Raw genomic sequence first — 22,675 nt, 5'->3', positions numbered from 1 at the left:
GAGAACATAGCTACAAAGCAGTGTCAGTGCCCTCAGGGTGAGAATTTATTGTAACCATACACAAACCTGTAGGAAATGGGAACATTTAAATGAGGTGTCTGTAACTGCTGCGGCTCAGACCAACTAAGTGTGCTATGGTAAATACAGTCTGTACTTTGGCACGTCCAAGTGTTACAGGCAGCAGATCAAAACAAGCACTTTTAAACAAGCTTTTTCTTTAAATAGACTTTTGGTTTATTCCTTCAGCCTTGCATGAAGAAAACATGAATTCACTGCATAACAGCCATAAAGTATCCTAATACCCAGGAACTATTATTGTTCTACCCACGTACCACAACATTTTCATCAGCATTTTTTCCCCCATGACATAAGTAAGCCGTTTTGTGGCTGAGCTCACCTGACACTACAGAGCAAACTACCATTTCTGCTCTGTCATTTTTATTTGTTGGCTTAGCCTGAATACAAAATCCCACAGTAAACTCTGAATTTGCTGCAAATGAATGGCAGCCTGGGCAGCTGAAACAGGGCTCAAAGGTAGAAACACTATCTTTATGTGCAAGCATTAAAGAGCAAGTCCTCAAAGTTGTTGAGTTTCACACTGGTCTTCCAAACAATTCTCTACTGAACCTCCGAGTCTTCAAATTTCCTACCTACAGTGCATAAAGCATCTCTGCACAAATTTTGTCAGTGCCTTTGCTAGAAAGTTTCTGTAGTGTGCTTTCCAGATGTCATTTATGAGTAGAAAACATATAAAGCCAATGAAAAGGAACCCACGCTTATTTTACTGTCTTCTTTCAAATTTTTGTGCCATCAGCAATAGACAGACTGCATGGAGTCTGCCACGTATGCAACTGGGTGTGAAGAATCACAGTGACAAGTAGTCTCAGCACACCTCCATAGCAAAGATTTTTTCTGCTCCAAATGCCTATAGACACAGGCAGGGAGTGTCACACTGGAAGGACATTTCAAGACACATAAGGTTTTGTATGCCAAGGTGCAATGAACAACTGAAGAGGTAGAATTTTACAACATTTTTATTGTTAGTTAAGGCTACAGTGCAGCCTCCTTTCAAAACTCACTTCATGATGAAGCTTTTTGGAGCTACAGGAAAATAGTTCAACACATTATTCTACGATGGAGCTGAGGTCACACACACTGACATCAAGTATTGCATGAGTTTTGAATATCTTTTAGTATTAACTTCCTTGACATTCATGGAATCATCTCAGGTTAAGCTGAACGGCAGCACGTTGCATCAGATTGTATTTCAGCAATGGCAACCCTACAAGCTTTGCAAGCAATTCAGGATTTCAGATGCTTTGTGTTATTGCAAAGGCACTATATGTACTTTTATAGACAGTAGCTACTATACCAAAGGCAAAGTTATTCAGTGATTTACAGGCATAGTACTTAAGCACAATTGTCAACTTTGAAACCTATCAATTTGATGTTTTCTTTCTGTTCAGCTGGCATTAGCACAAGAAGTTCTGGAAGAGATAGTTTCCAATTTGCATACATTTAAAACCAGTACATTCTTTGTAACTGAGCAAGATCTACAAGAGGACCATGAAGATTCCCTGTACTAATAATTGCTTGATTTGCAGCAGAACAGGTTCGTTTTTTCCTTCCAACATAAACAATTTTTTCTTTCTGACTTTCAAATCACCAAAAAAAGGTAATGGACTTTGTAGAGAAGCATCTCTTCTCTTTTACGTCCCCTGTAAGGCCATAAGCACAGATACATAAGGGTTGCATACGCCAAAGCGTAACAATCCTTTGTGGGGGGAGACAGGACAGCAGGGTTTGCTACCTGCTGCTTCTGAGCGACATGAGCATGATGCTGATGAGTTGGTGGTTGGACTTGATGGTCTGAGAAGTCTATTTCAACCTTAATGATCATATGATTCTTCTGTGAGATACAGAAGACTTCCAAATCTTTCACTTCTCTCTTCTCCCCCCCACGCTCTCAGACCACTGCTCAGGCCTGAACCTTTACATGTAGCTCAATGTTTGGAAAGCAGAAGGCTGCTTCCAACCACCAGAAGCTTTGGAGTGAGGTTGAAGCATCAGGACAGTACAAAATGAGGTACTGCTCAAAATTACAGCTGAAATCAAATGCTCCAGAGTCCCCCACACCACTCCCCAAACAAAAACCTAACCACAGAACGCTGGTTTGAAATACTGACCACAGAAGATTATGACAAAAAGAAAGAAAAGGACATGAACAAATGACAGAAAGCGGTGACAGTGCTGTGCAGAGACACGGACAGACTTCAGCTGTGGCAGGGAACAGCTTTTTGTCAAAGCATAAAGAAAGCTGTGGGACCGCATCGAGGGTAGAGCAGCTACTTTTCACACGTGTGCAACCTCATATGCTCTATGCTGTTTGGCAGAGGATTGTGTTTTCTAATGTTCTACTCACACATTATCTGAAACCCCTTTTTTGTTTCCTTTTGTAGTTACCATATTTTCAGATTTCATAAGAAAGTGCCAGGGATACTACAGAACTCTGAGCATAGTTTCCCTGTTCCTCAGGAGATAGAAAAAAAAGAAAGGAATAGGCATCTGATTTACTATTGCTGTCTCTTGGTTTAAACAGCGGTGCTAAGTGTTGTACTGTTTTGCACAAGAAGTGATAGAGCTATAAAGGTGTATCCTAACAGTTACCAGATTGCTTTTGAGAATATTGATTTTGTTTCAAAAGCAACACGTTAAGCTTAAATAGTTGGCAAAATGAAAAAGCGTAGCTGAAGTTACACTAGGAACAAGAACTCACAGCACATAAATGTAAGAGATTTCAGAAGTGCCTATGTAATAGTCAGGTTTCTTAGTAAGGGCTCCTTCTTTTTCCTCCATCTGTTCTGCCAGCCACACCTTCCCTAGCATGGGAACAATTCCTTGAACTGCACACAACCAGCTCAAGTCTATTCCTTCTATCACTAACATCACCTTGCTTTAGTGCTACCTATATGGTGGATAAGTTACAAAGCGCTGCTCACTCTGGGGATGGATTGCTCAGAGGCCTGCAACCCAGTTGTGACCTTCCTTCTGCCTCCCTGTCCAGTGCAAATGGAAACACTAATAAGCATGCAGCTTGTCAGCAGCCCTGGCACAAGCTGGGACGTTATGCATGTAGAACCCATGCCATGCAAGTGTCTGTCTATGAAGCAATAGCTGTTGGTGTCCCACCATCACATGCTAAACCCATCATCACGCTAGGGAAACATCCGAATAGGACAGCATTAAGAATGAATCTCCTGGGGAGTCAGAGGTTTTTTGGCACCAGTATGGACTGGTGTACATTAACAGAGTAAATTAACAGACATGCAGGAAAAGGAGGTTTGCTTTCAAAACCTCTAAAGCCATTTTTGGAGCTGTATTCATGAACTGCTGAAACGCAGACGAAGAAGCAGTTTGATTCCTGAAAAGGACTGGCCAAAGGGCTCAAATTTCCTATTCTCATCAAAAAGTATCCAATGACATAATAACTGAAATCTATCAGAAGACGAGTGCTAAAAAAATTAAACCTATCTGATCAGGTAGACAGCTAACCACAACATTCTTCAATAAAGAATGATGAAGCGTCAAAGGTAAAAAGCATAGGGCTTAGTTCAACATCTCTATCTGAAACTACTGCAGTCTTGTGTTCGAGGTGGGTCAAGGTTAGATAAAATGCTGGCTCTTCTAATGTTCAAGGATTGCCTAGGTGCTTTCTCTAAAAAAGCTTCTCAAAAAGAATCCTATTACAAACATCTTTAATATTCCAATATTCTTTTTTTTTTTCTTTCCTCTTTTAAAAATCCTTTTATTACAGAAAAAGAATAATGGAAATAAACAGACATGGCTTCAACATTCAGACACTGTTCTTTCAGGTTGCCATTGGTACATCATAGTAGATGAGCTCAGGGACAGATAAGAAAAAATTAGCTGATATGGAATCTGTAGCCTACAGCTGGTATTACAAAACATGCTGCAAACATATCTAAAGATGTGTCAAATCTAAAAGCAGGTGCAGATATCTCAAATGACACACAGATCCAGAACGTGGCAATGAAGCACACTGTAATCAATACAGCACTGCACTTTATGAAAGTAACAAGAAAGCTTTTCCAGTTGTGCCATCAATTTCCACGAAGCCAGGACCTAACTCAGACTTAATTGCTTATGATCCCTGACTGTACCCTCAAACGCCTCCTTTAAAATTGCCTTTTCATCATTACTAAATGATCATTTAGTTCAATGCTAAAACATACAGTTCAACTTGAGATTCATCTTTTATGAATTTTTATTTCTACGTGAATTGACAATTATGTCAGTCCACTGAGTATATTTCTCTTTTTCTTTTGGTGAATATATCCCATTATCCTAAATATTCCATGACCTTGAATCTAAGCTAAGGCTTACTGTAAGGAACACAGCCCTGCAGCACAACCCTACTCCAAGAGCTGCTCCCTGTGCGTAAGGCAGAGCCTGCAGCCTCCTGTCACCTCTCCTTGTCGTCCTTCATTCAGTCCAGTGCCAGAGTTCAGATCCTGGGCTGAGCAGCTGAACTTTAGTTTATTATACACTTAGTTCTGGATTTGGGAGTGGATCATGGAGGAAGAAGTCAGGCCCTTCTTTCCCTTAAGTCTAAAGCGTAATCCTCCTGATTCACCTCTGACCAGAACCAACATCACTTACAGCTTCAGCTGCTCCTCCAGGATTGCTCTCAGGACACCAGCCAGCCACACCACCTCCCAGAGATGCTGTGCAAGACCCTGCCTGGAGCACAGTCCCTAAATAGGCAGCAGTGCAACCATTTCCCAATGCAGAAGTTTAACTATATATTTGGGGCATCCTTAATAAATGTTTTAGCCTTCAAAAAACTCCCTAAATTCTATTTAACATCTAGCATATTGTTTCCATCAGCAAAAATGGGGATAAAGTAATAAGGCATGTCAGTAGCACAGCTGGAAACTTGGTACACTACACATCAATTTTATACTAGACAGGCACAGTGAAGGTATGCCACACTGTGCTTCTTAGCACTCCATTTAGTGGATCATTTAAAAATAAACAGTTTTCATAAGCCTTTCCAAATTGGCACTACTCTTGCCAAATACTGAAGGAAGATGCTAAAACGTGTGCAGTGGAAGGACACAGAAAAGGCATACCTTGCTGTAACAACAGGCAGCAATACAACATTCAATAGAGACATTCAATAACTACTAATACAGAGAAGCCCATCTCAATGAAGGACAGAACTGTATTTATGTTAGATTAAAAGCAATTTCTTACTATAACAGATAATTAAATGTGGAAATGGTTTTCTGAGTAAAGCTGTGTGCATGCTAGCACTTCCAGGCAATGAAATGAGATCAGGTAAGTTCTGAGTAGGCAACCTTTAATCTGGGTTCTGCAAGAAGTGCCAAAGTCAGAAACCTGCCCCCTTTTGGCCTTTCAAATTTTAATTTCCCTTATTCTCTCTCAGATAACCAGAGGAACATATACCAGTCTTAAGTAGGAAAGTAAAATAAGCCACGTGGATATACAGATAGAAGAGACAACTACTTCCCACTGGAAGGCACTACTTCCATCTTCACACAAAAAGATGCTTTTACGACAAGTAATTCCAGTCTGAAAGCATCTCATTATTGATCAGCAGCACTTTACTCTTTTGCAGAAGTACTTGAATCTGACTTTGTACTTTAAGGATGTGCTGGTAGAGTCCACTTCACTAGGGGAAAGAAAGCAAAGGGAAATGCAGCTTTCCCTTCTCCTCCCTGCTTCCCAATGGTGCACTACCCAAAATGATGCATATTCTACATCTCTGGACCTTGCTGCTGGAGTTCCATCAGCTCAGTCAGAACACCCAAGTTGGCTCACGTGTAATATAAGGCTGCTCTTATGCTTTCAAGTGGAATTTTAGCCTGTAGTCCAGATCAGAGCTACTCATAGAATGCACAACTTTGTATGTGTAGAAGGGACAATTGTAAAAATCTCATCTGATCTCTGACATAATACAGAGCATCCAACCTCACTAGGAAACAGCTGTGTCAGGACCAGTTATTCTCTCACATGAGAGGATTTCAGAACACTGCTAGATGCAAACAGCAGTCTCACACAGGAGTTACAGCGGATGTTTACCTTCGTTATCTCCAGTTTAACCAAAAAGCATCATAGTTTTGTAAAACATATCAGTGTATCAACATAAAGGAGTGATCCATTTTGATAGTAAGAGTCTACAAAGATCCTTCTTATATCCTAGGCATGCCAAAAAAATAAAACAAGCATGTTATTAGACCTTATGTGCTGCCAAGATGAAATGTCAATACCCTGCTCACATTGTGAATACAAAGTTATTGGTTATTATTAACATCAAACTGACTAAATAAAAATGTGTGTTTAGTATTGTATCCCCACCACTCTAAACACACAGGCAGAGACTGAATTAGTTTCGAAACAGCACACATTTGTGGAGATTTGGAATGATTATTTTAAATCTTTGACCATTGTGGAATCTTAAGAAAAGAAAGACAAGAAAAAGGTCACTTTCATGTATGCGCTGGTAATTTATAATAATTACCACCCAAAAGGTATTGGAAAGAAGTATGAAGTAAGCAACTCAAACGGAGAAAAACATCTTAGTAACCACTGAATTCTGTATCATCATCTTAAGTAAAGAAGTAAGGTGCCTGGCTCTGTTTTCTCTCAAATCTTTCTAAAAGATAAAAAGGAAAACCACACAGGGTTTCAAGCAAGAGGGCTGTCCACTGAGTTAACATCACTCATCACAGACCAAATCAGCTAAACACTGGCAATGTTGCATTTTTAAAGTAACATCTATATTACATTCCTTACACTACTAATTCTTGCTTAGAAGTTCTACACATTTACTTGGTACACTAACTTGCTACCATGGAGGATGCACAGCTTGCAATTGCACAGTACAAATGAATTAGTAATACGGTTTGAAGTGCCTCTCTGCAGAAAAACAGAGCTTTTCCCTGGCATCACTTGCTCTCAATGATTGCTCTTCAAGGATCACAACCATTTTAATAAATACTAACTTTATCAAAGCATGTGTATAAATTTCTGCTGATGTAATGGTTAAAGTCAGTTTATTAAGACTTCTACACTGTCAGTGGTATTATAACTATTAGAATGTTATTTGAGTAGAATGATCTCCTGATTAATCTTTCACACTGGTAAATTAATGTGTGGGTATCACCTCAGGTAATGCTGAATTCATCATGTCTCCCAGCTAGCAGCAGACAGCTAAACTCCTGCAAGTTAACAGAAATACTGACATTACATTTTCATCAGGCAAAGTTTTCTTCCTTTCTCTGAAACTCTACAGCACACACAGCATTCAAAAACTTCAGCAAGATCTCCTGAATGGGCTTTAAATGGGCTTTAAAAGTCCATAAAGAGGCCAAACATTGATATGCAATTAATGACCAAGTGCTGTCTCTCCATCCTAAAAAATTATGACTGTCATTTGGAGTTGTTTCTACATTACAGAGCTTTCATTTGGGCAGTGCATGCCAGAAGGTGTTCTGTTCTGGAAGACACAAACTTTCACATCTATAGAATGAAGAAGCCACCAACTTTGTCTAATGCCAGCACCTACTTGCTGAATTTCCTTTCAGAGTATGAAACATTTCTTCTTCAAGAGAAGCATATACAACAACATCTGAGGCATATGTGTCTTGGGTATTTATTTAATTCCCTACTGTCAGAATACAATATAAACTGAAAGTTACTACATGAGACTTTCATTCAGCACAATGAGCATCTTCCAGCCAGAACACCTACAACTCAGATTATTCCAGGCTGCCATTATGCTTGCTGTCAGCTGTACATCTGCTGCACAATCTATGCTATAAAAAGTCACTTTCTGCCACTCAAACTGGTTGAAATATAATTAAAACATAAAGAAAAAAAAGATACATACCTGAATCACTGTCTACATTATGAACTGTATGAAACTTCTAAGCAAGAATTTGTAGTGTAAGCAAAAAAACAAATTAACTGAGGTCAAATGCCATACATTATAATATACAATATTAGTTTTTTCTCTTTGCCTTTTTCTGAAGGCACACCCGTAGTCAGGTTTCCTTCTCAATTTCCTGTTCCCTTTTTCAGAACAGCAATTAAATGAGAACCATTATGGATCTACCTTCTCATAAACTATTTTCAAATCATACGTAAGATTCAACAATGAATATTGATGTGTCAATTGTATAAAAATAATAGCATTTTGTTCCCTAAACAACGTGCATCTGAAACACATTACAGCTGCTTTGGTAAATTCATGCTGGGATTCACGTCCTGGATAGTTTTACTTCTTATATAAAGAACCAACATGGAGAAGTTGGTCAAAAAGTTTGGCTTTTTTAAAATGCTACCCTTCAAACTGAAAGTTTAGTTTACCAGTTCTTTTCAGCTCAAGCATTTTGTTTTTTCCTCTGAATGGCAACTACTGACTTTCAGATGCTGATGATAAAAACCAAATGAGGAATTAATGAATCCTCTGAAGTGATGCAATCTCAGTTTGGGAGACTAAAAGTTAAAATGAACTGTGACTATTACTGAACCAGCTTGGTGAAAATCTTACCTCATTGATATCTCTTTAACTGCACCCTGAAAACTAAATTAAAAAATCCTGTTTTAAATGACAATTCTGAGCCACAGGTTTTCAGAAGAGTATCTCTTCTTCAGAGATCCTGCATAAGTTTTAAATTTAAAAGCATCACTAGTTTTAATTTAAAAGCCCTTCACTGAACTGGATTCTTAAGGAGAAGGGACAAAAGATGTTTGTGAGATTCACCCAGATCAGGAGAAATCAATCTATGTAGATGCTCCCCTTTAGCAGAAATACACTGAAAGAAGTCAGTTACGAGTCTGAAAAATGAAGACACCTTGTTTCAAGACAAACTAGCAAAACCAAGAATTAATTTCAAAGCTCTTATTTCTCACTGCAGGAAAGCAGCTGCAACTCGAGCTATTCTACCTAAATTGCAGAAGCTGGTGGTACGAAGCCAGGTGAGACCTAGGAGAGCATTAATGACACAAAATGAACACACCAGCCCCAAAACAGGGCTGTACACAAAGTGCACTTGGAAGTGCCAAGAGCTCATCACTTCCCAGGCAAGTTGCTCAGTGTTCTCCTGCACTGAAAGGGGCACAGGAGGTAGGAACCACACTGCCAGGCCTCTGCTGCAGGGACACTCGTGCCTGGAACACGCAGCTGCTGATCAGGATGCAGATGGCTGATGAAGATCCACAGCAGAGAAATGCCTCTCTGCTTCTACACTTTTCTTAATCGTCTCTATAGATTTTCACTACGATAGCAAGCCCTCAAGCCTAAGAAGGATGTGAGTTTATAGTATGGGGAAAATCAAACAAAACAGGATAGCAAAATGGAGAAGGAAAAAAACAACCAGAACCAAGGCTAAAATCAAACCTCCACAACCTTTCAGACCAAATTCCCATCAAGAAAAACAGTGGTTTCCTAGGTTTCCACTAACAGCTGAATTTAAGATTCGTTCCCCTTGAGTTTCTTTTTCAGCACACCGTTGTTTCAGACTGAATCATGAAAGCAAAATCAAAATTCTGAATATGGTTTGTTGTTACAGTGGAAATGAATAATTCTGTTTATCTTAGATACCATGCTCCAAATGCACTGCTCCTTTAAAGATTTTGTAAAATTTCCCCAAAAAAATGGCAGCATATCTATCAGCTGCTATTTTAAACACACAGCTCTCGCAGGACAAAGAAAGATGAAGTGACTTAAATTTTCCAAACACTACAGGAAAATATAAGGATTATCATTTTCAAAACTATCTCATATCATGGACAGAAATAATAAAAGAAACCAAAACCTTCTGATGACTTGCAGGTCACTGGGACTGAATGAAGCTAGCTCTCAGGCAACTAATTTGAAAGCCATAGGCGTGCACATCTGATTTTGGTAAGAAAAGGTACGTAACAAATAAGATGAGTTTAAACAGCTATTCTATAGAACTACTGAGAGAGAATTACCTCAGTATCATAAATTTTCGCATTACCTACAGATTTTACATTGAGATTACAATTAAACCACTGAGTTTGGTTCATTTACTAACAAAAAAAAATAAGTCTGAAGATATTTACATGTGTTGGGGGGTTCTCTAGTGCAGCGTTACAAAATGGAAAGCCTTTGCAGTGGGGAGTATTTGTTTACAGTGTGTTCCAATGAAACACCAGCCTGTATTTGATCTGGAGAGAAGAAAAGGGGATCACTGAAAGCAAACTCACTGCTCTGGTGAAATGGGAAACACTTGGCAAAAATATTCTGCTAAAGCAGAGAATGGCTTCTTAAATCAATTATATTTAAAGCATACAATAAACTTTGGCTCTAAAATGTATCGAAAAGTAATGACATTATAGAGAAATAATACAGAAATACATTTTTTCAAAAATTTTGTAGAATTAACTTTCAAATTTAGTATAGTTTTTTTTCTTCTTTCTTAAATTGAAGATAGCTTAATTGCTTTGCATCTTGCATTACAGAAAATAACTTCCATGTTCACAAAAAAAATACCATTTCATAATAAAAGATGAGAGAGAACTGAGTGCTCCCAGAAAAACATCGGGGCTGTGAGAATGACAAATGGGCTCAGTTTTCAGGAATACTCTGGAAAAGCTGTCCCTCAAATCTGGACTGCAGGCTGCTCCTGAGAGAAAAATGATGCAGCACAACACTGCTCCTTTTCAGTCTCAGAATAATTGCAGTCAAAACACTAATAATGACACAGTTCTAAGAAAAACTATTTAGGGAAGGACTGTGTATGCAACGCCAAGTCATACGTTACATACTTCAGCATAATTAAACAGTCTGATAAATTGTGAAGGTTGGATGGTGAGGCCTGGTTTTGTACCCAGATGTATCACGAGTCTCAGAATTATGCAGCTCAGAAAGTTCTCAAAGCCTACATTACATGGCATGCAGCTGGAGATGGCACATGGGACTGAACACATCTATCATTTTATTGCCCAATATGAAATTCTATCAAGCTACGAGAATTTTCCACTCACTGTTTAAAAAGATAAAACCAAGCAACAGATGTAAGCCTCACTCATACTTCTGAAGCTTGCATAACCAGTCTATTTTATTAATGCTGTATTTTCTCCGATACATTTTTACTCCGTTCTATGTGATTAACAAGAAAAAAAAATAATGAGGACTTGCAACATGTAATTCTGGTTTCCTTCACATGTTGAAATAAATAGCACAAATCAATAAGTCCCATCTCAGTTTATGGATGAGAAAATCCAGTATTCATGCTAACACCACTATATGTGCACTAAAAAGGCTCATAAATTCCAGACTGTCTTCTACTATGCAATCTAAGCTGTTTGAAACACACAGTTCTTGAAATGTACAATTTCAATGCATAACTGCACTCCAGAAAGGACACAATTTGGCAGAAAGTTGCCTGCTGTCCCAGGGTTGTGTGAAACTTTCCAGAACAGCACCAGGAGCAGAAGATACACTGCTGCCAGTGTCCACCTGCGTGGACGTGCCATGGGGAAACAGGGGTGCAAATCTGGAGCCAGAATGGTATTGTAATCTGGGAAAGAATATGAAACAAGGGAAGAATGGTTAATGCAAGAATGGATAATGAACTTGGAAAAGAAACTAGCTGGCATCAGAAATTACTTGAATGAGAAGAAAAGAAAATAGAGACAAGGCAGACCTACATGACAGAGAGACGGGACGAGAGGTGTGCGGGAAGCTGGGGTATGATAAGAACGGCTCAGTGGGAAGCTAGATACCAAGGAAAATGGAAAAGGAAAGAGGCAAAGAAAAAGCAAGATGCCTAGACCCACAAACCTTCTACTTCCTACACTTCTCATGAAGAGCCATTGCTCTCGCCCTCTTCTTGATGAAAGAATCTTCTTGCAAGTACCCTGGGGTCTGCAGCTCCTGAAAGGAACCCAGCGGCCCAGCAAAGGGATGGCAAGGAGAGCTCGCAAAAAATGTTTCTGCAGAAGGTTTGGGAGTCACAGACAGGGTCCCTTTTGTCAGAAAGACTGTGAGAAAACCTGATGCTAAAAAAGACATTAAGGAACAAAGGCAAATTCCTAATTCTATCTTCATAGCAAGGTTTGAAAATCATACAGTACAGAAGTTCTGGAACCACACACAGAACAATTAAAAATAACAGATAGCCCCTTACTGATTAAATGACACCTATGTAATGCAAGGATTTCCTTCTAGGGGGAAAAATAGCATGTTATCATATAATGAAAGACTGCATGATAATGTGCAAGGTACAAGAGGGTGAACCAAGGTCACTAAGGTTTTGAAGTATTAAGACTGCAAGCACAGTAATGCGTATTAAATACAAAGAGCCCCTACATTTAAAAATAGATCAAATGAAATAGAAACAATGCCTGCATGTATCTACACAGCTGTGATCAGTCTAGTAATGGTAGGCAAAACAGGAGCAAAATAAAATCTAAGATATTTACAATAAGGGCTAAATGCTTTTTGTTTCTAGTTTTCTGACCTCTATCCACACACAGGTATGTATTAAAGCTTCAGGGAAATAAGCAGTAAAACATTAACCTTGCAGACAAGGTTTCCTCATCCCAGTTTTTCACAAACAAATAATATATTTCTTCTTAACCCAAGTGCTAACTTTGATATTCACTCTCCAGTTTTCCTTTACCAAGCGTGATAGTTCCCCAGTTTAAAGCAACTGAAACATATTCAGAGGCTATCCTTGAAGGAAACAGCAGCAACAACACCACAAAATTTATCTCAGCATCACATAGGTATAAGTAATCTCCCTCAGCTCAGTTCTCTGATATGAGGAAGGTCTTCCATTCTGGGGAAAAAAAAAAAAGAAAAGAAAAAAAAGGAAAGAAAAGAGAACTGCCTTCATTTCTTTCTTAATTTGAGCCTTCCTCGAACAAACAGCTACTGTTTGTATTGTTTGTTTCCTTGTTTTAGGTCACGTAATTCAGTTATGCATGCCACACTTTTTAACTCTTTCCTGTCTGCTGTTCTCTTACTGCTTCATCTAGAAGCTGAAAAAACCTAAAGCGATACAAAATCCAATGGAACGAGGGCTGCCTGAGCCCAGATACATCTGCCAGCGTCCACTGCACATGGAGCTGAGTCACACGCTGTTTCAGTGCCCTTGCAGTTAAATGCGGGCTGAAAATCCCACAGTAGATAAAGGAAAAAAGAAGGGGGAGGTTGCATACAAATCCTCTGACTTATGTAAAACGATACTCATCAGGAAGTTACACAGCAATACATCACCAACACTACAGAAATGAGGTACTTAATATGGAAGCAACATGTACCCTGACCCTGCGTGTCCCAGCCCTGATCCTCTGTCAGGCCAAACCGACACTAACAACACAGTTCCAAGAATTTTCTATTCATGCTGCTTGAAAAATCAGTAATAGAGATCTGCAGAACAAGCTCTTTCCCAGCTGATCCCAGCTGCTCAGACATGCATAAAGGGAGAAAATTAGTTCTGAACGCTGAGCAAACTTTGTAGCAAGTGGCTCAGTTTTCACTCTACTGCATCAGGTGGTGTTGTGCTGCAGGTGAAAAGAGTATCAGTAACATCACGGCATCCTAACAAGACAAGTTTTACTCTTCAAATAAACAGCCAGTGAGAGCTATTCAAAGTTCTGATTTTGTGAACTAAGCAGCTTATTAATCTCCATCCTCCTATTCAAGAGCATTTTACACATTTCATTTTGAAAAGCCTAAGATGAAGTTGCTCTATTCATAAGTTCAAAAATGAAGATGCACCCTCATTTTGGACTTGCCTATTAAAACAAAAAAAGGCAAATATGTAAATTTCAAGTGAATTAAAGTGCCCCATTAGGAGTTCAATTATATTCTGAAATTACATCTTAATTGGTTTGCTCATAGATGAGCTGTACAGCTAACCAAAAATCTACTACCATATAATCATCCCTAAATTTCAGATATTGCCACACATTAAATTAACAGCAGATAATGACTGGGAAAATTAGCTCTATTGCCACAACAGAAATATTCTCTCCGTGTTACCTCAAGTGTTTACGTAGTTAGTTTCATAACAAATAGAATAAAAATCAAACAGATAGAACTCTTGCACGTCTGACAGTTATACTGGTCACCAGAAGTCAACACGCTCAAAATGAATAGTTCAATTACAGTGTGCATCAGACTCGTATCTAACTAATAACTAATTAAAAAGAAGTTACATCTCTAATATCCCACTGAAAACTATCACAGACTAGCCACTGTTTTACTGTGTGCACTGCCATTTATTTTTTTTATTTTAAGTTCTGCTTAACTCTCATTTTCTGAGAAATAATCTCCATGCTGAAATACTCTTCAGATTTCAATACAGAAGGTACCAGTGACCAGTATCACACAAATATTGCCAATGATCTGTGGTACAAAAAAAGCTTCTTGCTGAGAAAAGAACAGTGACTAACATCACATTGATAACATATTAAAGGGAGAAAAAAAATGAGCTAAGGATTCATATTCTTGTAACTGAACAGCGGAAAAAACCACACCTTTCATATAGCTTATTTTTAATTTGAGAATAAATAAGCTAAAATTACATCTTTCGGAAGCAAGGCCAGAATCTTGTACTCCAGCTGCTGCTGAATTATGGTTAATACATTATTTTTGAGGACTAAAGCACTACTTAGGTACAAATACACGACACGGACATTTCACTTACCACTGCTGTCTGAAGGAAATTGACTTCAAAGATCTTGTCTGTAAATGATGTATCCTTCAGTATTTATACCTCCAATGATCACCATCGTCAGTAAGGATCTGAAGAAAAACGCCACAAAAAAGTGCACCCAGGTTAGCTGCAGCGAGGCTTGGGGTTTTTATATCTTGTGTTTATTTGTTGAGAAGGCACGAGGTAAAGTTGTGTACTGCATGCAACGCATGAGTTTATGAGGTGCTGTTAAAACCACACAGCCCCACAGCCTGTACCTGGGAAGGCATTTATCTAGCTGAGGAGTACAGCAATTCAGCCACATCAATATATTTAAAATGCAATACATCACATTTAGAAAATCCACTGTTATCATATCAAAACAACAACAGTAATCATCCCACGGGTTAAAGATTACAAAAAAATACCATCATAAATTGCAAATTAACATTGAAGCAGGCTATTTTACATGCAACAACAAAGCAAGCAGGCAAAGTTAAGCCACCTCCCTAAACTCTGGTAAGCCAAAACACAAATAGCTTAAAGAAACCCCCCTAAAGATGCAGGACTGCTCGTTGCTACACACAGCATTAGGCCCCACCGGTATCCCCATAGCCTAACATATGCTGCATTACTTCTTTCAGTCCACATTTAGCAACAGATGTCATTAACTAGGAGGCTAATCAAGTCAGAAAGCTTTCATCTTGTAAATAATGTTACCCTCCCCTCAGCTGGTTCCATTTGGGTTAGCCTTTCTCAGGTTACGGAGGAATCCAACTTGGAGCAGAGGCAAAATTGCACCAGCTCCAGCCAGGGCTGACCAGAGCAGCAGTAAAACTCAGGCTAGCACATGCCACTCATTCATACTGATGTTTTCAGCATTATTTATCTATTTAGTCTTTCATCTATTAGCAAGCTGGGAAGATTTATGTGTCAGTAGCCAGGACACGTGGAAGGCTGATAAGAGCACCAGGTCCCCCAGCACACCAGAGGTCTTCCATAGCTGCTTAAAGCCACTTCCAAGAGCAAAAACACAAAGTTACTGCAGTTCATCTCTATGAATGGATATATGCTTCATAGTGCTTTAGCTGAATTGTTCCATGTTTTTTTTCTGAAATCAGTCCAACCCCTCAGCCTCCATTGGCTCAGAACACAAAACTCTCAGAACACAACACTCTTCCTCCAAACAAGTTATTCAATACTTAAACTCTCTTTCTCCAGAATTTTAACATCTTCATAGAAAAATAACTTTCAGAGCAGTCTTGGAAATTAAATTGTGCAGGCTACCAGGGTTACATTAGCTCTTTTTTTCTAATGAAAAATTTGAAGAAGAAATTGGATGTACGCTGCGCTCTGATGCTTGCCAAACTTGGAATTGATGGGTTGGTATGGAGGAAAAATTCCAGATAGAAAATGACCCTCTTAGAGTATTAAAAGACTGCTGTGCAGGAACTGAAAGTGCACTGCCACCGCTTTCCTGCTGTGGCTCAGGCAAGGGCTGAGGGGCAGGAGGGGGACAGAACAGTGTTTCCAACAGCCCAAGGCTGCAGCAGCTGATGAAGGAGGTAGGCAGGCACAGCAGCCAGGTCATCGACTGCTCTGCCCTGATACAACACCTTTCTACCTTACTGTAGCAAAGAGAACACTCACAGAATTCCAAGGACTACTTCTACTTCAGTTGGCCTACAAGTCATGCAGATATGCTACACACTTTCTCTGTTACCTCTGCCTGGCTCTGGCTGTCCTTTACTCCTTGGATATGCCAAAGCAATCCAGCTAGAGGACTACAGTGGTATGGAAGCCAAAACAGCATCTATCAACAGATTTGTTTAATAAGTTCTGCACAGCTGATGCTTATCGGTGGTTGCAAAGCAAAAAGCAAACCTTCCAACAGGCAAGTCTCGAAATGCAAGCTGCACTCAGACCTGAAGCAAAACACTTTTTCTTACAGGGAGAAAATGAAACATGGAGCTTCTATAGGGAAATAATAGCAACATTTCTTTGTGCCATTTTAAGCTGTTATTTTCAAAGTGGTTCACAGCCTGTGATTTGTTTTCCCTAAAAGGGACTTTGCACGCGTAATGTGGTGTGAGGCTTACTATCAATTGCCCACTAAACTCAGCCTTCCATTTTCTTACATTGAATCACACCCAAATCTCCCCAAATTTTTTAATGCCACTGAACAGATATTTCTTGTGCCTGCTGAGTAACTCATTCTCACTTGGTCTTTGTATTAGTACGTTATACTTTTTTTTTCCTAAATGTTGGCACAACCAAAATCCATATATTTCCACTTTATTCCCATTACAGATGTTATTTCTGAACCAATTTCATCATATTTCCCTCACACACAACTGTGATTATAAGGATAATGTTAGTTTTGTTCTCAGAACCTCGCAGACTTCCAGAAGGGGACTGGAGAATTGCATTAAAGGGAAAAAGTTTCTTCTGTGTTGAATGGCATTTCAGGGGAATCTCGTACATTTCTTGGAACCTGTTCGTTTAACTGCACAGCACCCAAGCATGTGGTTTTTTTCCTTCACATGATTTTATCATCATCTTAGCAGCCAGGATTCAGTGTAACCCTGCCTTCCACGATGTGAATTTATCAGTCAAAGTAAAACATTATTTCTCTTTAGGAGACATTATTTGCAGTAACTGATTCATGTATGTCATTTAACACTGACACAAAGGACTCAATGTTACATGGCATTAGAAATAAATGGGCAGCCACCAAGAAATCTCCATGCAGACATTTTCCATCTGAAGGAACTCTATTATCTTCTCCTTAAATCCTCTAGCACCGTGCTTTGAATGTTGTTCCTCTAAATATCTTAGAGTATGAAGAGTTGGTTCTACAAGATTCTGCACACTAGTCTGGTGCCAACCCACAAAGCATATGTCTCTGCTCAAATGTAAGACTTTGTTTTGATTTGATTTTCTTTTTTCTTTTTTTTTTTTTACATTTCTTCCTGGGCTGAAGACAAAGCATCTTACATAGATCCAATTCAACATTTAGTTAATCTTCTGAGAAACAAAACTTTCCAAACCTCCAAATACACTTTGCTAATTTATTCCCAAGCAGCAAGTTCAAAGAAGCTAAACCATCTGAACACATCACAATAAAAAAAAGCCAATGCCCATAAATCACTGGGGAAAAATAATACACTGGTTTTAGACATTATTTTTTATGTTCGTGGGTGCTATTAAGTCAGATTTATTTTTAACCTAAGCATTTTACTGCACAGCTATGTAAAAACATCAATATGTTCTCCTAATGTTGTTAGCTTTCCGTTTGTTCCAACTGGAAATAGTTCCTGCTCTCTATTTCTGTATTACTTGGGGTATTTTCTGCTATAAATGCTATTGACACAGCATTAACTATTGTCCAGACATTTAACAAAGTAACAAACTGAAAATTACAGATTAAATCCCCCCCCAGCCCCTCTATGGGATTTCATAGGAAAGACTGGTCCCAACCAGGTGAAATCGCACTCGTCTTCCAGTCCCAGTAGCTGCCTGCATCCATAGCACATTGGGAGTTTGCTTTTAATTACAGTGTCACAAATGCAAACAAAAGACACAAAAACCTCAAGAATTAAATATTTGCATTTGCTTCAGCAATTGAGCTCCTTGAAAGAGCTAAATTTTGGCATAAATCAGAAGTAACTTTGATGAAGTTACATGTCTTGCTTTAAGTTACGAGGGTGAAAACCATGCTCAAGCTTCATACGGATGCTTGGGTATTAAAAGAAAGCCATTAGTTAGAACAGGTGCAACAACTCAGCCCATTTGCTTTTAGATAAGGGAACACACATAAGAGGCACCGCCACAGAAACACTACAAAGGCTTGCAGTCTCCATCAGTCATCTGCCTCTGGGAGGTATGTTTCTGCAGTCTTACAAAGATTTTTCTACCCTAAGCTAAATGTACACAGAAAACATTAGAAAACAGTACTCATAATAACATTCCTGTGTACAGCTACACAAAAGCAAAGCCTTTTCTAAATGTCTTTTTTTTTAAGTGCCAAATTTAAGAACTAGTAGATTTGAAAGGCGCTGAGCAGATCTTTGTTTTCCAGCTTCTCGCCCACAAGCAGCCACCCCACACACCCCGCATGAGTGGGATGAGAGGAAAGCAACAGCAACAAGCACTGCACAGAACGAGCACGGATCCCTCCTCCTCTTGGTTTGGGATCTACGAGATGACTGACTTCAGCTGCAAAGGCAAACAGCTGGAAATGAATCTGGAGGAAAACCATCAGATTTCCTTTTTGCTTTATGATGCGGAGAAGGCAGCTTCAATTTTTAACAGTTTGAAGGAAAAAAATAAATAAACCAGCAATCAAACCAAAGACCAGCAAGCAAGAACTAATGTGATCATTTAATGGACCACTCTGCTCTAGTACCACTCTAAGAACAAATTCCATCCCGTTTTTTACTGTTTTTTACCATTTTATGGACACCAATATAACAGATCTTTCTCATTAGCATTAGAGAAAAAAGATGTTATTGTAAATGTAAGTTTAAAAGCTTCCTTAGTTCTCTCATCAGCACGTGGCAGAAGGTCAGCCTACATGGCCCTTGAGAAGCCTCCAGCAATACCTAGAGCTTTGTATCTTCTGTACTGAGTTACACTGGGACTTCACTCTCAGTACAATAAAAATTCCAGTGCTATTCAGAGCTCTGAGAAGCAAAACAGCACTTCTAGAAGACTCATCTAAATACATTATAACTAAGTCCCATTTCTTTTCCAAACACAGCATCTGTAGTTCTTTCCTTTAGAGGTTCCTTACAAATATTTCTATAGCAGCTGATCTCTCCTTGAATCTCAATAGTATAACCTCTACAATTAGTAAAATTCTCCATGGAGGGTAACTGTCTAAAGTGCAGCCATCCCTGGAGAACCATAAGGCTTTCAGCGGTGCACTGCAGAAAACTACAACCATACACATGGCACAGGACCAACTACAGAAAAAAAAGCCAAAAAACACCAAAACCCAAAAGATCTTATTAACCCAACCCCAAGGAAGTGTGCTTTCCTCACCTGTCCTGACAGGCATTATATTCTGCTGCAACACCACCCTTTTCCCTTTCTTAGTCACCTACAGACAGAAAACTTTATGTTCTGATCTTATACCTCATTCAAGAGAGCAGGAGAAAGCTCTAGAATCAATTTATACCTCGAGATCCCTGAATTAGCTGCCCATCAATGTCTGCACCAGCCCTGGGAGAGGCAGACCAAGTAGAGAAGGCACAAGGGAAGAGGAGAGGTTGAAAGACCAAAGCATAGCAAACCAGGCAAAAAGGCCTTGATAAATTATGGACATTAACTCTTACTCAATTAAAAAATCTATGGACTCATGTCCATATAGTGTTGCACTTCACTACTTTACAGTATTCGAACATATTGCAACATGCATCCTAACAATCAGGGCTATGATCTTTCAGGTAACCTCTGAAGGAGTCAACAGTTTTCACACTGCTTGTGTAACTGTATCAAATTTTTCCTTCAAGAGGTGCAGCAAAAATAAAAATAAATATATATGCAAAGTGAGCCTTCAGTGTAATATTACGTATTTAAAAGGGATTCTAAAGGGATGACAAATGCTGAGTAACATGACCTAGTGAAGACAGCACTGAGAGATTAAAGAGTCTGAGACCATTTGGTGGTGGTGTGAAGGAAGGCTGGATCTGCAGGACTTTAAAGAAAACACAAAGCTTAAGAAAGCTTAAATCTGCCGCAATGTGGGGAAAGTGTATCAGAGCTTAAGTGTGCGTATTTGAAAATGAAAATATTTTAAAGAGCAGAAATTGAATGCATTGACATAAATCCAGCAGTTACGTGTTTTCAAAGCAAAGCTCAAAGTCAGAGTAACGAGATCTGCCCACATCTCACCCAGGTACATATTTCTGCAGACCAACATATTAAATTAAGAGCCAAGTGATCGCCCATACGACCTCACTGAAGATGAAGCATCAGCAAATTTGAATGATCTCTCAAAACACCATTTTTGATCATTTTAAGATTTCCATATATCCAAACGAAAATAGTTGGCATGTCCATCACCACTCATCCAAACATCCTGCATACCTCAAAGTGGGATTATTTCCCAAGTCACGTGAGGGTGGCAAGGTTGTGAACTTACTAGCAAAAAACTGCAACAGAGTGATTTGGTGCCCTCCTCAAATGGTTGGTACAGGTGGAAACAAAATATAGGATTGTAGATTTTGTCAACTGTAATCTTGTTGGTCTAACACTGGTTCAAGTTCTGTTGAAAATGTGAAAAGACATAAATCAAGAAAAACGAATGAAGGGATTAGGAATATTTCCTGGTTGTTATTTCTGGATTGAAGATAGAAAAATACTTTTTGTAACCGTGCAAGCATTACTGTGCTTCACAGTGCAACGTTCTTTCTCTTCTGTTTAGATGGATCCACAAATATTCGCCTCCAATTTGTGGCAGCTGATATCTCCCTAACAGCATTTTATAGCCCCAGGGCAGTCTCTGTCTATAGGAAATCTGTAGAGAACTGATGTTACAATAATAACTTTTCTAAACATAGAAGTCAAGTCTGAAGGAACTGCATTATAGAACTGTAGATAGAGAAGTTTTAGGTTTTGCGTGAATATCTCCTATCAGTACTCATAACTTACAAAGGTGTTATAGGTTGGACTGAAGTTCTACCTGTGGTCTGTGTTGAGAAAACCACGTACTGACACACACAATTATGAAATAATCAGTGTTCTTGAGCTTTCAGACACTGAATGCCACAAATCATGCCACAAAATTCAAACTGCAAAGAAGAGACTACACAGCACATAGAACACTGACATCCTTGCAGACTTTCTTTGAAAACAGAAAACATGGCACAGCGCTGAGCCTCAATCGTTTGAGGAAAAACCCACCTCCAAAATTCAATTGGAAACATTTAGGGGAGGCAGAAAATGCTAGAAATGTAAGAATGTATGAATCTGTGATGATTACACAGCAAAAGAAAAATCCATCTCTCTTCAGATACGCCTCTTGTTTATTTTGTCTTTAAAGAAATGAAAAGGCAATCAAGGGCAACAGAAAAATTGTATTAATTGGCTGATATTACAGGGGTTGAACAGAAGTTTAACAGTATCTTTCCATTCATTTAGCTGTGGCAAAATTAGTGCAAACTGCAGAAGTTTTGTACCACGTTTTGGATACCAGCAGGCGAAGTCATGGAATCACAGAATCACAGAACCATAGAATGACCTGGGTTCAAAAAGGACCTCAATGCTCACCCAGTTCCAACCCCCTGCTGTGTGCAGGTCGCCAACCAGCAGCCCAGGCTGCCCAGAGCCACATCCAGCCTGGCCTTGAATGCCTGCAGGGATGGGGCATCCACAGCCTCCTTGGGCAACCTGTGCCAGTGCCTCACCACCCTGTGTGTGAAAAACTTCCTCCTAATATCCAACCTGAACCTTCCCTGTCTCAGTTTAAAACCATTCCCCTTGTCCTATCACTGTCCACCCTTGTAAGCAGCCATTCCCCCCTGTGTTACCAGTGCTACTGTTTTGTGCTCCTCAGCACTACTCCTGGTCACTGTAACTGACTTAACATACATTACATGTAAGTCTAAAACACTAAGTTTATATACGCTGCAGTAAGCCTTGATGAAATTGGAAAACTCCTGTCTCAGGAACTTACGTACAAAATGAACTTCCAGATTCAACAAAGCTAAACTAGTTGGGCTGACACTACATGGGAGCTTCAATGGATCTGTAAACGTTTTATCTATTCAAAGGAACCAGAAGGAAGGGCCAGGAAACCTGTTTCTATGAAATCTCAGAATTATAGTTAGCAGGTTATTAAGATATTTTTTTTTCTCCCTGCATTTCAACTTCAATATTCAATTGCTGTAAGTGCATATAATTTCCCAGAACAGAAAGCATTTTTGTCTAATTTTAACACCTGCAGC

General features: G+C 39.2%; 1 protein-coding gene across 10 annotated transcripts in view; it reads right to left on the bottom strand.

Annotated features, from left to right (window-relative positions):
- The window catches only part of MBD5 (methyl-CpG binding domain protein 5), a 128,379-nt gene that overhangs the window by 67,694 nt on the left and 38,010 nt on the right, over positions 1–22,675 (bottom strand). For all 10 annotated transcript variants that reach the window (XM_042827449.1, XM_042827450.1, XM_042827451.1 and 7 more), the window contains one exon: positions 14,736–14,833. The gene's annotated coding sequence lies outside the window, so the exon portion shown is untranslated. The remainder of the gene's footprint in view (positions 1–14,735; positions 14,834–22,675) is intronic.

Source organism: Centrocercus urophasianus, unplaced genomic scaffold, assembly GCF_019232065.1.
Source record: "Centrocercus urophasianus isolate 14NV4802_14NV808 unplaced genomic scaffold, USGS_Curo_1.0 seq_28, whole genome shotgun sequence".
NCBI classification, from domain to species: domain Eukaryota; kingdom Metazoa; phylum Chordata; class Aves; order Galliformes; family Phasianidae; genus Centrocercus; species Centrocercus urophasianus.
The sequence above is the reverse complement of the archived record's forward strand: the minus strand, read 5'-3'. Positions and strand labels throughout refer to the sequence as shown.